The 16,554-nt window shown below is 40.0% G+C and overlaps 1 protein-coding gene across 5 annotated transcripts in view; it reads left to right on the plus strand.

Moving 5' to 3' along the window:
* The window catches only part of SLC35F4 (solute carrier family 35 member F4), a 288,486-nt gene that overhangs the window by 66,744 nt on the left and 205,188 nt on the right, over nucleotides 1–16,554 (plus strand). The window contains exon 1 of one of the 5 annotated variants that reach the window (XM_045162057.1): nucleotides 5,779–5,965. The exons of 3 other annotated variants lie outside the window; for them this stretch is intronic. The gene's annotated coding sequence lies outside the window, so the exon portion shown is untranslated. Of the gene's footprint in view, nucleotides 1–5,778; nucleotides 5,966–16,554 lie in introns of those variants that run through there. One more of the 5 variants, XR_006542715.2, reaches the window with a different exon arrangement.

Raw genomic sequence — 16,554 nt, forward strand, 5'->3', positions numbered from 1 at the left:
CTAAACGACAAATAGTTGATTTTCAATGTTGTGTTAGTTTCAGGTATATAGCAAAAAATGATTCAGATCTATATCTATATCTATCTATCTATCTATATATGCTAAGTTGCTTCAGTCATACCTGACTGACATATATATATATATATATATATATATATATATAGCTTTTCAGGTGGTGCTAGTGGTAAGGAAACTGCCTTCCAGTGCTGGAGACATAGAGTCACAGGTTTGATCCCTGGATTGGGAAGATGCCCTGGAGGAGGACATGGCGACCCACTCCAGTATTCTTGCCTGGAGAATCCCCATGGACAGAGGAGCCTGGTGAGCTACAGTCCATAGGGGTCACAAAGAGTCAGACATGACTGAAGTGATTTAGCACAGCACAGCTTATAAAAAGTATATATATACACATTCTTTTTTGTATTCTTTTAAAAACTTTTTGAAAATTAATTTATTTTTAATTGAAGGATAATTGCTTTACAATATTGTGTTGGTTTCTGCCATACATCAACATGAATCAGCCATAGGTGTATTCTTTTCCATCATGATTTATCATAGGATGCTGAATATAGTTCTCTGTGCTATACAATAGGACTTTATTGTTCGTCCATTCCATACACAATAGCTTACCTCTGCTAACCCCAACCTCCCACTTTATCCCTACCCCCACCCCCTCCCCTTTGGCACCCACAGGTTTGTTCTCTATCGGTGAGTCTGTTTCTGTTTTGTAGTTAACATTTGTGTTATATTCATTTGTGTCATATTTTAGATTTCACATAGAAGTGATATCACATGGTATTTATTGTTCTCAACACCTGCTAAATGTTAAAAGCCTTTACATCTTTCCTGGTTTTGAGGTGGTAAACAGATACTTTGTTCAGAGGCTGGAGAGATGAGTCCCAAATCAGGCAGGCCTTGGGCTAGGCTTCTGAATAGTAGGAATGTGGAACGTGGGGAGATTCATTTTCTGCATGACTGGGAGGGCTGAGAGAGTTGAGGCTGGGGTAGATCTTGAGCTGCTATTTGTGTTTCAGTACTTGATTTGATTTTGCTCAATAACTATCAGCAGACAGAAGCCTCTGCTGCAGCGCAGCCATTCGGAACCATTTAATGAGAAGTAAAGCGAAGACACTGCAGTGTGCTAGGAGGTTTGTGAGAATGGGATTCTACATGCACGGGGCTTAATAACTATGGAGAGAGAGACCATCATTGCAATTCTTTCTGCATGGCAGGGATGTGAAGTGTGACATCTGTGCATTCCCTCTGAGAAAATGTGAGATGTGCCCTGGAAGAGCAAGGTTAGTGGGCAAGACTCAAATGGCCTGCTTTTGGCTGCACTGTTAGACCTTACTTTTCTTTTGACTCTGTGATTCTTTATTGCTTCTTTATTGACAAGTTGGTGTAGTTCTGCCCTTCTCTTTCCCTTTTCCCTACAATCGTTTCCTTTACTCTGAGTCGACTTCTTACCCCTATTTTTTTTTTTTTTTACTTCTTAAATATCGCTCTTTTTGCACATTTCCTTTGTTTATGCTGGTGCAGTGTACAAAAAAAGCAAGTTATTGCTGGAAAGAGTGGTTAATACTGCTGTTCTTGGCTAGTTAAGCATCCTGAGAGATGCAGTCATGTTTAGAAGGAATGTGAGGTGAGGGGAGAAAAAGATTCAATGAGTAGGGAAGAGGGGGCTCCTACTGGGACATCATTAAGCAAATACTGCCTGGCTAGGGAGCAAGATAACAAGGCTACAGCTAGAAAAGCATCAAAGGTAGAAATAAGAAAGGTGCTATCTTAGGAATTGGGGGATAAATTTTTCAATTAAATTTCTTATACATTTTAATGTTTTAGAGTTTGTCCCAACCCTTGAGGTTAAGGGACAGGTCAAATACTGATATATGGAAGGAAATGCAATAGGAACCACAAATCTGATTCCTGCACAGGATGAAGATGTCTATTGTCAACATCAAGGGCAAGATCCATACTTGATGTAAGGCAAAGAGTGTGCTCCTTTAACAAACACCAAAATTGAAGAAATAAACTATATATATATAGTTTAAAACACTTAATGACCCTAATAAACGCAGGTATTTTAGGAGGTTAGGTTGTGGATTGGTGAAAGAATTTTGGTAGCATTGTAAATTGTCACTGAAATATTAACATCTGTGACTTTTGGTATTATTCTATCTCAGGAGTTGGCAAACTTTTTCTCCAGAGGACCAGATGGTAAATATGCTGGGCTTTGCAGACCGTTATGTCTCTTTTGAGACTAATCAACTCTGCACTTACAGTGTGGTGAAGGCAGCCGTAGACAATATATAAATGAATGGGTGTGACTATGTTTAATGAAGTTTTACTTATGAAAAGAAAAGGTAGGCTGGATTTGGCTGAAAAGCTGTAGTGTGTCAACCTCTGTTCTAAATTGTCATTGAAAAAAAAAATTGTCATTGAGATGTTGGTATCTGGCAAAGCACTGCTAAATTACATCTGCTTTGTAGAAGTGGAGTTTTCGGTTTACATGATCAGAATCACTGGGGGTTGCATGAAGGAAAGTGCAGCCTCATTTAATTCCTGTTCACTCCCTGGCCCAATTCCACCCTCACACCAGTGGTGCAGATGTTGGCACTTGACAACCAATGATCCAAACTGACCTAAAACCACCTTTATACATTGGGAAACCATTGACTTAAAGTGTTTTGGTACCAACTGCAGCAATTGTTGTTCCCTCAGTCATTTCATCAATACCATATGGTTTAAAACACTCAGAGTTGGTAATAAGTTAACAAAAATAATCATGATGATGATAGTGATGATAATAAAAAATGATGATAATAGTGAAAACTGCTGTTAGCCATGGATTCTTTGACTTACAGAAAACAACAAGAGTAAGTGTGCAAACAGCAACTTCTGGGTTTGGTACACATTTATTTACATAGGAAAGCCTCTGCCTTAGTGTATAAAGGAGTCTTTCCCAGAGCTGGTGTGCAATACATGTGTTCAGAGTTTTGTTTAAGTCTTAGGTTTTGCCATTGTGAGTTTTCCTATTCTTACTTCCAACTTAGAGCAGAGAAATCAGTGTATGTCATAGCTGCTGCCAAAGAAGACTTTGAAGTTAGAAGTAACTGTTTTAAGGGCTAGCCCTAAATCTTTATTAAATGTACTTGATTCACTTAAACACACTTATTGATGGCCTACTATGTAAAAAAGGTCCCTGATGACTGTTAAGGGCTATTAAAATGTGAGAGATACACCCTCTGCCTTTTAGGAATTTCTAGTCTATAATCATATCATGGCATCTGGTCCCATCACTTCATGGGAAATAGATGGGGAAACAGTGGAAACAGCGTCAGACTTTATTTTTTCCGGGCTCCAAAATCACTGTAGATGGTGATTGCAGCCATGAAATTAAAAGACATTTACTCCTTGGAAGAAAAGTTATGACCAACCTAGATAGCATATTGAAAAGCAGAGACGTTACTTTGCGAACAAAGGTCCGTCTAGTCAAGGCTATGGTTTTTCCAGTGGTCATGTATGCATGCGAGAGTTGGACTGTGAAGAAGGCTGAGTGCCACTAGGTGAAATGACACACAGTTTCCTCCAGGGATGTGGGGACAACTCCTTTCCCTATTCTTTATCCCACTTTGTCATATGTTCCCCAAGTTCTGCTTCCTATTGTGTCCCACATCTCTTAAATAACTGTTAATATATTTTATGACTATCTCTCCAGCTGCCCTTTTTCAGGAACTTGGTCAAAGCCCAGAGGGGTGATGCTGTGGGGCCAGGCTAGAGGAGGACTGAGGCTCTCTTCCTTTAGCCTGACTTCTGTTTTGGAGGCTGCTTAGTGGTTCTTTTGTATATTCCTAAAGGGAGGAGCGGAGAAGGAAATGGCAACCCATTTCAGTATTCTTGCCTGGAGAATCCCATGGACAGAGGAGCCTGGCAGGCTACAGTCTACAGGGTTGCAAGAGTCAGACACGACGAAGCAACTAAGCACCCACACCAAGGAAGGAGCAGAGGGGAAGGGTAGAGTTTGGGTTTCAGCAGGGCCCTAATTCTATTTGTACTGCAGATTTGTCCTTGCTTTGAATCTTGATGTGATAGGGTCCAACAAACATTACACCACAGAGGCTACATTTAGGCAGTTTTAATAGGGTGCATGGCTCCACTGTATCCCCTAGGGTCCCACCAGGGGAATGCACATCAGTGATTAGCAAGGCCGAGCGCTCCACTGTTGTTTTACTTGCTGACAATTGGAATAGCAAGACTTTCTTCTCAAAAATTAATTTCTGGGTCAAAATTAAAACAAACTCAGTTATTTGACTTATTATAATTTTAATTGGAGAGCATTTGCTGCAGACTTCACCGGCTGTCATTTGACCTTCACCTGCCTTGTGAGAGCCTCTGCCGCCTGCATCAAATGCCACATCTTTCCATATGATGGAAATGTGTAGGCTCTCGATTTTGTTTTGCAGTATCCTGTGTTTCTTCTGTAGTTGCTGCTTTTTGTATCTCTTTTCTTCACATCTTCCTTTCTCCCCAAACTAAGTAAGAAAACAGCTGTGAAGGTACTATGAAAGTTAAAGTACTTTACAAACCTTTGGTGCTCGCAGAATACCGAGTGTCTTTCACTTCCCTGTTGTCCTTGAATGGGGAGAGGTTTATGTGGTCAGTACCTATTAAAGGCCAGGCCTTGAATGAGGCCTCTTGGTATAAATTTTATTCAACTCTCATGATGCCCTTGCAAGACTTCTATTCTTATCCTTATTTTCAAGATGAGGCATTTCAGGTTCAGAAAGACTGTTAACTTGCTCCAAGCCACACAGAAAATAAGTGGAGAATCTGGAAGTAAACTTACACTCTGAACTCTTTGCTCTTTTCACCCAGCTTTCCCTCACCTTTATGAGCTCCGGTGCTTATTTATGGTGGGAAATAAGGAAGAATTACCGAATTCAATAGTAAGAAACGCAAACTGGAATTTGGAGAAGCTGCTGCTTCAGCTGTAATCCTGGATCCCCAAACTTCACTCAGTCCTCTCTCCAGCCAGTTCTGCCAGGGACTCTGCTTCCAACTCAGGCAGTTTCTGGGAAATAGCAGTTTTATTGTCTCCCAAACTGGAATTTGGGATAGAAATTTCTCTGAAGAAGTCAGTTTACTATTTTACAGTATAAGAATTGATAATATCATGCAAATTTATGCAAAGTATCTATCTGCCTTAGAGGAGATTTAAAATAAGATGGGCCACACCTTCCAGGTAAATTGTCTGAATGGTCACTTTTACTTCCATGTAGGAAGGGATGAGCCCTTTTCTTTGATCTTTACTGAGACGTGTGCAGTTCTGAGTCCTTGACCTTATACTTAGTTCTGGCCTTACTGTACAGCATTCTCTGACATACTGCCTAGATCATGAACAAGTTCTGACCACGGTCAAAGACAGAGCTATCATTTTTCAATTGGAAAAACTGCTTACTATGGACAGTCTTAGAGCTGTCTGACATTTGGAGACTGTTGCAGAAAGGATGGGTTCACACGAACCTGGGCAAAGATATCAGCTGTTGATGCTAAGAAAGGTGAGAGGAGAAGCCAAAATCGGGGGTAGTCAGTGATGGTGGCAAGTAACAATTTTGGGACGTTCTCTGCCCTGTAATCTTTATCAACCCCTCTAAACTATTGTAAACAGCAAATTAACAAGCAAAAAGTGAAGATCATTCAACAACTATTTTTCGCCTTGCTACTCAGTGTGGTTGGTTGTAGACCATTGGCATCACCTGGGAGCTTGTTAGAAAAGCAGCTCCCAGGCTCCACCCCAGGCCTCCTGAGTCAGAATCATGCTCACGTGATTCTGCACACGGCCCCAAGCGGAAGTGTTCGGGCAGCCCTTTTGAACCATCAACTCTGGTCTTAAGAGCTGGTTGCAAGGCCTCTGCTGTGCAGTGCCTTATGAGCAAGTGAAGCTGGAGGAAATACCAAGGAAAAGGTTAGACTTAATTTTATTACTCAGGCTCTATTTTTATTTCCCAGGAATTGTTAATGGGCTTTGCTGGTGACTCTGTGTCAAAGCCAAGTGAATTAAGGGTTTAAAATTAAGACGATATTGTGAGGAGGACTTCTCTGGGGAGAACCATGTTACCTAAACTGAGAAAGAGGAGGGAGTTGGGACGTGCTCAATGCCCTCATCTCACATCTGAGGAGGTGATACCTCACTAACCAGAGAGCTTAAAATGTGACTCTTGTGAGTAGAAGCGCTGGTAACCAGCTGTCACCTAACCCCTCTGGGAAATCAAAGGGGAGGAGGGATGGTGAATCCTCTGGCAGAGGAGCAAAGCTGCTGTGTCTGAATCGTCACACTGCCCTCGGGCAGAATGTGGATCCCAGTGACAAGACGGGGAGCCAATGGCTGGGAATAATTTTAACAGGGTTCACCCAAGGTGAGGAGACCATGGCCAAAAGGCTGTGAGGTGACATTGGTGGTGGTGGGGTGGGAAATAGGAAACAGAGGTTGTTGGAAATGGGCAGACAAGCAAGAGGCTGATGTGTAAAGGGGGTTGCAGTAGGAGGGACTTCAAAGGAAGTCTCTAGATAATCTGTAAAGATACCCCGCATATAAATGTCAGTTCTAAATATCCTCTAACTCCAGAAAGAACAGCACTATCTTACTATATAGAACTTGTTAAGTAGGAATTCTCCTGCCCATTTACTTAAACCCGTTGAAGCTTCAACTCTGGTTGAGACACAGGTCAGAAATAGCAGGTAAGTTCTAGGAGAAAGAGTTTAAAACGAAGTGTTCAGCAGACCTTCCTCCCCTGAGGCAGTGTGGTAGGGGGAGGGGAGAGCAGCGAGGGGAGGAGGGGAGGTGTCTTGAAGCTGCTCCAGGATGGGCAGGGGCATGTGGGAGGGAGATGTTTGAATAGTGATTGATCTGTTAATTACTGAGTCTGACTAGATGTTTTTAAATACTGAATTGGGATTGCAATTGAAATTTAAAATGATAATAGATTGTCTAACTTAAGCATGACCGTAAACGTCAAGGTTAATGGAAGCACCTGACTGGGTTTAAAGAGACAAGTGGGAAAAAAACAAGTTTTTGTGATGAAACCCCTGACTCCTGCTTATTCAATATGCCAGTTACAGTGAAGGATTAGTAGGAAGAGAAACACCTGTAAGTTCAGAGGCGTGCTAGCTAGATGACTTGGTATGAGTTGGGTCAGTGTCTGGAAACACATTTTCCTATGGAGACCAAACTGTGTATATGTGGGCAGTGGCTTTTACTTCAGCATTTATCAAAGAGTGGTCATTTAAAGGGATATAAAGAAGTAATTTTCCATTTATTTTAATGTATTAAGCAGAATAAACTAAGTGCTGTCATAAACTTTCTCAAGGTGAGCTGAGAGAGAAAAAGTTTATTTTTCACTTCATATAGTCCAGTGTGGGCTCTCATGGGAGTGGGTCCTCTGTCCCACAGTCATTCAAGGACTCAGAGTCCTATTTGTGGGCTTTAGGTTCCTCTGACCCTTGAGTCGGCTTCCTCCAGCCACAGGCAGATAAAGAGGGGACTTTCCGGATCACTGGAGGTGCCAGGAATCACTTGTATGCACTGTCCACTGGCCAGAGCCTGTTGTATGAGATGTCGTATGGGAAATGTCTAATAGCTGTGTGACCAGTAGGCAAAGGAAATGGGGCAGAAGGACTCCCACGGTCTCTCTTCACGGACACTTTATCAGAAGTGCAGCCCATCAAATCCCTAATTTCACAGACACAGTATTATTGCTTAGATTAAAACTGAAGTGGTAGCGCCAACAACAGTAATTCACTTCCTGCTGACCGCATGAATCACTTGAAGGCAGGTTCCTGTGGGGAAAGAGGTGTGGTGGGTTGTAAACATCACTGCAGACAAGGATGAAGAAGAAAGTGGCGGGGCAAAATGCCATTATGAAAACCCAGAGTGGCTGATGTCTGTTCAGGTCTGTAGCTTTCTGCTTAGGGCATAGCAAAAAAGGAGCAAAAATGAATGAAAACACTTTCCCTTCAGGGCATTTTACTCTAACTGATCTTAAAATAAGGCTACTTAAAATGAACCTTTTATGATTGACTTATCAATAGTTATTTCCTGCAAGAGAAAAATAGAATTTTCCAGAGTGGATTTTTACAAATCAATTGGCTGTTCTTTGTATTTCATTTTTAAATTTAAAATTTTATTATTGAGTGATTTTAAGTTATTTCTTGCACAAGAAAAATTGTATTTTTAGGTGTGCATTTTTGCTAACTGATTTTTCTTTGAATTTTATTTTTATACTGTGAAAGTGTTTATTTTCTCACTGACTTTGTCTATACATGGTCACTTTCTGTACTTGAGGTGGGTCAGAGTTGGCTTTGGAGCCAGGACACCTGGGCCAGAGCTCAGCTTGCCCCTTGCTAGCTCCCTGACTTTGAGCAAATCTCCTGATCTCTTGATGCCTCAGTTCTCTCATCTATAAAATGATAGCAGTAACAGTACCTACCTCACAGGATTGTGCTGAGAATTCAGTGAGTTAATATTTATAAAGCCTGGCATAGACTAAGTGCTGTGTATGTTTTTGGTGTTAATCTTTGACAAGTGATACTCATTTTCCTTTTGCAGTAGTTTCCATTTGGGTATTACTTTAAAAAAACAGTGAGCCTTTTAAAAGAGAAATATTAATAAATAACAGCACAAGTTGTTGTAGAGTGCTATGGCCAGAACTGTGATGTTGGTAAACAGATAATTCAAGTGTGGACTCAGTGTCTTCTGTGATGATCAACGGCTTCCATATAAATCAGGCAGTAGATTTGACCTGGAGGTTATACAAATCAATTGGCAATGAATGAAAGCTCTTTTCTGAGAGTATCAGTTCAGTAGCTCATGAGTTCAGAGTCATGTCTGACTCTTTGTGACCCCATGGACTGCAGCACGCCAGGCTTCCCTGTCCATCACCAACTCCCAAAGCCTACTCAAACTCATGTCCGTTGTGTCGGTGATGCCATCCAGCCATCTTGTCCTCTATCGTCCCCTTCTCCTCCTGCCTTCAATCTATCCCAGCATCAGGGTCTTTTCCAAAGAGTCGGCCCTTTGCATCAGGTGGCCAGCGTAGTGGAGTGTCAGCATCGGTCCTACCAGTGAATATTCAGGGCTGATTTTCTTTAGGATTGATGGGCTTGATTTCCTTGCAGTTCAAGGGATTCTCAAGAGCCTAATACTGATACTTGAAGAGGCTTGGTTCTGAACAAGTTGAGATGTAGAACAGTGCAAAGACAAGGACCAATCATCTGTTTACTGTCAGAAGCCAGGAGCAGGCAATGGCTTTAGTATACTGGCCTCCTCGGCTGCTAACAGCTGTGACCCTTGGGTTACACAGAACTGTCCTCCTCCCCAGGTCCTGTAGGCTAGGGAAAAAACCCCAGAGGAGGAGGAGACACACTCAAGGGAGGCTCTGGGCAGATGGAGCAGCAGAGAGAACTTGTGCTTGGTGTGAGCAGGCACACTCTCAAGAGATAGAAACTGAACATGGAGCAGGGCTTGTCCTTTCCATTTGTCCCAAATTTAACAATCCTCACTGGTGACCCCTCTTCCTCAGGGGCAAAGAATGTACTTAGGAAAAATTCCTTTTCAGGAAGGAAGAACTTTCTCTCTGCAATAAAGCCCAAACTATTAGGGTGCTCTATTATTTGGTCTTCTTTGTAATAGTCTGATTTACTATTTCTATTAGCATTAGGGTGCGGGAGCTTTAGAGCACATGGCTCAGTAGTTGGGTTTCCAGGGCTCTCCAGTTGCCACACACAGGCTTAGTGGCCCCGAGGCATGTGGGATCCTAGTTCCTGGACTTGGGATCAAACCCATGTCCCCTGTGTTGGAAGGCAGATTCCTTCCAGATTCTCTTTCTAGTATTCTCTTGAATTAAATGTTATTTATTAACATTTCTAGTATTAACTATATATAACATCATTCACTGGAATCTCCTTCATGAATTTGTCCTTCTTCTTAATGAGACTTCTCTATCCATAGACAACTGGGGGCAAGTTAAGATATTTTCTCTTTATAAGGAAGAAAAGATATTGAGTACCTGCTTTAAGAAAAATCAATTCATGAGTGACCTTAAATGCTAATGGTTTAACTGGTGTGTGTATGTTGGAATAAATAGGAGGTACTTTTGTTAATTTTTGGCACTTTCAGATTATAAGAGAATTTATATATTAAGCAAATTCCCCAAGTTGTTCCTGAGCCTGCCTAGGAATTTAGGTAGATCTTTGAAGTGGGACATAATAGTCTTTCATTGCTTGTTTTACAAAATGTCAATAATCTATCTTCCTTATCTTTTAAAGATATGCTTGTATTGTGACATTACTATTAATTTTTTTTTACCTTTGTAATTATTTAATGACAAAAAATAACAAATGTCTTGAAGAATTTCAGAAGTGATATACCAATGTAAATGCTTGTGCATTAAGACTATTAATTTTTCATGAATGTAGATTTTAAGCACACAAAATTATCAACTAGTAATAGTATGTGTAATTTTCTGAAGCTGGAAAACATAAGCACAGTTATTTGTTTATGCTTTGTTCTGCTAAGCTTATCATTACCAGACAATGAAATAGCATGTCATATTTTTACAAACCGTTAATAATAGTTATTAAGAACAATCCCTCACAAAACCAGGTGGGAAGTAGTTTTATTTTTTTTTCAAAGTTTGCTTTGGAAATGAAAAGGCTATTGCTTTATACAAGATTACTTTTGCAATATGGGGATTTTGATTAAAAAGGAGACATTGTTTCTGTATAGTCTAGTGGTAACATATTTTTAAGATTCTATTGACACACTCAGGAAACATTCATAAATCAGTAAGTATCTAGCACAATCATGTTTTACTCTGTGTGACTGTAGGAAAATTATTTCACATTTCTATTTTCTACTTGTCTTTGAAGAAATAGAGATCATGGTAATCTGTTAACATCTTTGAAGTCTCTGGGATAAAGAATATGCTAATTATTCTTTTGAGATTATAATATTTATAATTTATTTAAATATAAATTGAGTGAGACCAGTCTTTTCTACAGAAATAATGACAAATTTGGAGATACGATTGGTATGTCTTTGGGACACAGTATTTCCGTGTCTTGTGTAATCTCAAAATTTCCTTGGTGTTGCAATAAGATGGCAGCTTCATTTTTAATGACCATGCTGTAAGGCACTGTTAACTCTTAAAAAAAATTTTTTTAAAAATTTATTTATAGCTGTGCTGGGTCTTCGTTGCTGCGGGGGCTTTTTTCTCTAGTTGCAGAGATCAGGGGCTACTCCTTGTTTCAGTGTGCAGGCTTCTCATTGCGATGGCTTCTCTTGTTGTGAAGCATGACTCTAGGGCACGTGGGCTCAATAGTTGCAGTTCCCAGGCTCTAGAGCACAGGCTCAGTAGTTGTGGCGTACAGGCTTAACTGGCTCCTTGGCTTGTGAGATCTCTCTTGATCAGGGATCAAACCTGTGTCACTGAGCCACCAGGGAAGTCCGGAACTGTCATCTCAGTTTTAGAGATTATATAATTTCATTGTTCTGGTTAACATTAGGCTTTTTGTGGCTGTAATTTTACCTATGTGGCCAAATATTTGTTGGTAATTAACAAAACTTTTGAAGATCAGATATAAATATATAAATTCCATTGCAATATTAGTTTGCATCTCCCCTTTTTCTGCTAAGGATGTGGAAGAAGACAGAACAAAGTATACCAAAATGAGAAACAATAGTTAGAAAGAACACTTTGAAAAGAAAGTTATAATTTAGGAATGATAATTTCAAAAGATAATTTATTTGAGTAATGCATATTCAATATGAAAAGTATGGATAATGCGGGGAAAAAGAATCACTCAAATGTTCTATTACTTAAAGGCAGTGTGTTAACAATTCTGAGAAAATTTCAAATCTGGTTTTCTAGTGCACTTCCTTTTTTACATTGGTATGACTGTACTATAGATACTACTTATGTGCTGTTATTTCTTTTAATATTACAGCAAAAGCAGTTATGAAATGTCACAAACTTTGTTTTCATTGGCAACATAATCTATTATCAAATGGTATAAAATAACAGATTACTCACTCTTATTAGTGTAATTGATGCTCTGATATTTACTCAGTGTTGGGAGTTTATCCTCTCTGCCTCATTTTTTTCTCCCCTCCTCTTCATAGTCTGCTAAACAAAACTAAGACTTTAATGCACTTGCTATGAAAGTTCTAAAATTGCCTCAGTAGGTCTTCTGCCTCCAATAGACAGAGCAGCATAAAACTCAGAGGCAACATGGTAATTACATTATTCAATTATGAGACAAATATGTTCACATTTCTCTGTAAAGTTGTTTTGTTCAGACTCAGCTTCTGGATCCTGGGAGAAATTGAAACGTTATCTCTAGAGAAGGTGTGTGCTCAGGCAACAAAAAATGAAAATAAATAAATGAGACTACATTAAACTAAGTACAGCAAGGGAAACAATCAACAAATAGAAAGGGCGATCTACAACATGGGAAAAATATTCACAAGTCATATATCTAATAGGAGATTAAAATATATAAATTACTCATACAGCTCAATAGCAAAAAAGCAAGTAATTCAACTTAAAGGTGGGTAAAGGACCTAAATACACATTTTTCCAAAGAAGGAATATAAATGGCCAACAGGTATATGAAAAGATGCTCAACATTAGTAATCAGGGAAATGAAAATCAAAACCACAATGAGATACCACCTCACACCTCTTAGAATGGCTATCAAAAAAACAAGAAAGAAGATTTGGAGAAGTGTGGAGAAAAAGGAACACTTGTGTACTATTGGTGGGAATATAAACTGGTATAGTCATTATGGAAAATAGTATGGTAGTTCCTCAAAAAACTACAAATAGAGCTGCTGGTGACCCAGCACTCTTAATGTAGGTGCATGCAAGGAGGAATTGGGGGAATTCCCTGGCTGTCCAGTGGTTAGGACTCGGTGCTGTCACTGCTGAGGACCTTGTTCAATCCTTCATCAGGAAACTGAGATTACGCAAGCTGCCAGGAGAGGCCAAAAAAAGAAGGAACTGAAATTAGTATTTCAAAGAGATATCCACACACCCATGTTCATTGCAGCATTATTCATGATAGTCAAGCTATGGAAACAACCTAAGTGTCTGTTAATGGTTAAATGGATTAAGAAGATGTAGTATATACATACAATAGAATGTTATTCAGTTTTGAGAAAGAAGGCAATCTTGCCACTTGTAACAATGTGGTTGAATCTTGAGGACATTGTGCTAAGTGAGATAAATCCATCAAAGAAAGACAAATACTGTTAAGATCACAAAGTTGCAATCTCAAAATGTCAGACTCATAAAAACAGAGCAGAACAGTAGTTACCAGAGGCTGAGGGGTGGAAGAATTGGGGAGATGTTGTTTAAGATGGTGTTTACAGTTAATAGATAAATAAGCATAAGGAATAATAGTCAACAATGCTGTATTATTTCAAAGTTGCCAAGAGACTAGCTCTTAATTGTTCTCGTCAGAAAAAAATAAATGTTGATTATGTTACATGGTAGAGGTATTAGCTGCCCTCTTGGGTAGTAATTATACTGAAATATATAAATGTATCAAACCTACCGGTATTTAAACTTACACAATATTGCATGTCAATTATATCTCAATTTTAAGAAAGAATAAAAGTCCATTTACAAATTAAAGGTACGTGCTTGACAGTCCCATGGCTTATAGTGACAGACATCTCAAACATCTGCATCATCCCCAGGCTGATTGTGATGTAGAAGAGAGTATGTGGTAGTTTGTGAAAACCAATTCATCTAAATGATGTTTCAGGAATTTTTAGATTTTTCTACAATTTTACCTCTTTCCCAATAAAGATTTAAATTTTTTTTTTTTTAAATCAAGCCAACTACTTAGGGTCATTAATTAGGATCATTTAAAATTGAGTTTGGAAAATCCTGTTGTAATTTGTGTGCAGTTCTCAAATTGACATGACCATGTCACACTTGAGATCATGTTGAGTACACTTGGCTCCGGTTCTGTGATTCCTATACAGATGGTTAGGTGTTATCGTCTCTTGTTCTCTTCATTCGCCTTATGTGATTTCCTTTACAAGGTCTGTCAGTCAGCCTTTTTCATTATGATGATATGTAACAACCTCAAAATCTCAGACTTACACCAAAGGACTTGTTACCTTGCTCGTGGGTCTGTGTTGTTTCCTTGGACTCAGGTATTAATAGCTTCAGGCTATGTTCAGGGCTGCTCCATGGGTCTCTTCTGGGATTCATGCTGAATGCATAGTGACTGCTTATATATATTTCCTTGTGGCAATGGCAGAAGTAGAGGAGGGCCCAACCCATTTTAAGTCTATACTTGTATTAGTGATTGAAGGCGGGAGAAGAAGGGGATGACAGAGGATGATATGGTTGGATGGCATCACTGACTCAATGAACAGGAGTTTGGGTAAACTCCAGGAGTTGGTGATGGACTGGGAGGCCTGGTGTGCTGCAGTCCATGGGGTCACAAAGAAGGACACGACTGAGTGACTGAACTGAAGTGTATTACTGTTAGTGATATCCCATTGAAAAAGTGCTTTTCACAGGGCCAAATCTGAGGTTAAGGGATTGTTGTGGTGAAAAGGAAAAACAAGGAATGAGTTTTTCTCTTTCCTTTTCCTGAGAACAAAGAAGATAAAGAGAACAGCGGCAGGCCTGAACGTTCCTAGTTTTTTACTTCAACTGCTCCTAACTCTGCATGTCTGTAACTAACTTTGCTTTTCTGCCTCCTCACTCTGAATGTCTGTAACTGAGTTTGCTTTTCTGCCCCCTAACTCTGCGGGAGCTACACTTCACATTTTTTCCTTTGTCTCTATTTTGAATATATCCCCTATCTGGTGTTTACCCTTACAACACCCTTCTGCTTGTAGTTACATATCAGAAAGAAGGCCTCAGAGCCACTAACTGCCAGACTGAATTCTTGTGTTACTGACTCCAGTTTATGACTGTTTTTGAAACAATGCAAGAGGAAGAAATCAAGATCCTATCATCTTTTTCCTCATCAATGACTGCTACCACCAGCCCTTGCCCCTAGATTCCTCATGGGGGCGGGGGGGACACAGTTCTTGAGGCATGAGAATACTGTGTTCCCCTTTCTGCCAGCTGAGAGTTAAAGCCACCTTTCTATTTCTTCCAAACTCTGTCTCTCTATTTTTTCGTTTGGCTTCAGTGGGCAGAGAAGACCAAGATTTTGGCCAGCAACAGGATGGGGCAGTACCTTCCACACACTACTGGAATATGGCAAGGATGTATGATACTACTACAGGAGAGGGACAAATTGAGACTACTATTTACTGCATAGACTTAAATTATATGTTGTATTTGGAGCTTGTTTTTTTTCCTCTTTTGGTTTCCATTTTTATAAGGCAACTGGTCTTTTCTGTGCCTTTTAAATAAAATGCTTTTTTCATTGGAGACTTTTCCTCCCAGATAGCTCTGCATGAGTTTTATGGGCATGGGATACTTTGCTGTTGCTCCACATAGAATGTTGGGTTGGAAGGTGCCTTAAAGGTTCAGGTCTGTCACTTTGCAGGTCAGAAAACTGAAGTCCAAAGAGGTTAGGCAAATAGCCTAAGAACACACAGCTCGCTAATGACAACGTGTTTTCCCGTGCAAAGTGAGAAGCAGGACATTTTAAAGTTCCTTTTTCCTTTTGACCCTTATGTCCTATCTCATTCTATGCCAGTTCCCAGTGCCACCTCCCTGGGAGGAGTCCAACTGGCCTGCCTATGTTGGAAACACTGAACACAGAGCAATAGTTGGCCAGGGCAGAGGGAGCGTGAATGAGTGCTGCTTCCCCCGCTGCTGTCACTTGGCCAGCGGGCAGTGTCTTTCCTCCCCAACAGATGTGGCAGAGCCCCAAGCTCTGGGCAAGAGGCACAGGTCTTCTGAAGGTCAGGTTGACGACCTCTCTCCGAGAATGCCTTTTAAAATGGTTCCATGAATCCTTAAGGTTGCTGGGAGATGATAGCAAGGTACTTTGTGTGGACACTTGAGCATGATTTCAAAAGGCCTTCGGTGTGAGAGTCATGGAATGAATTTTGAGATGATTTGTGTATGTGCAAGTGCAAATTAATGTGTTTCCATATTTTAATGGAGCAGCAAGAGCACATCCACCTTGTAGGTGTGTATAAAATTGTTAATAGTTTCATCTGTGTCACCTATCCTCTAAGATTCCCAGCGAAATTCCCAGTACCTCATCATCAGGTAATATTTATGAACTGTGTGTCTGTGTGTCTATAAGCCCCTCAGCTTGATGCTTAACTGCTTCATTGGTTTCCTTCCATCTGCTATGGCCAGGAGCCAGCTGTGCCTACTTGTTTCATTCTGCACATATGGTGCTTTAGAATGACACTATTTACATGAAAATTAAAAAAAAAAAAAACAACCATTGTTTGGAGGAAGAACCAAAATCCAGTTGATTGTTTTGCTATCTGAGAAATTCCTTTCATTACCTATCCATTCTTTTTTTTTTTGTTTTTTTTTAACCTATCTATTCCCTTGTG

This window comes from Bubalus bubalis, chromosome 11 (assembly GCF_019923935.1).
Source record: "Bubalus bubalis isolate 160015118507 breed Murrah chromosome 11, NDDB_SH_1, whole genome shotgun sequence".
Lineage (NCBI taxonomy): Eukaryota > Metazoa > Chordata > Mammalia > Artiodactyla > Bovidae > Bubalus > Bubalus bubalis.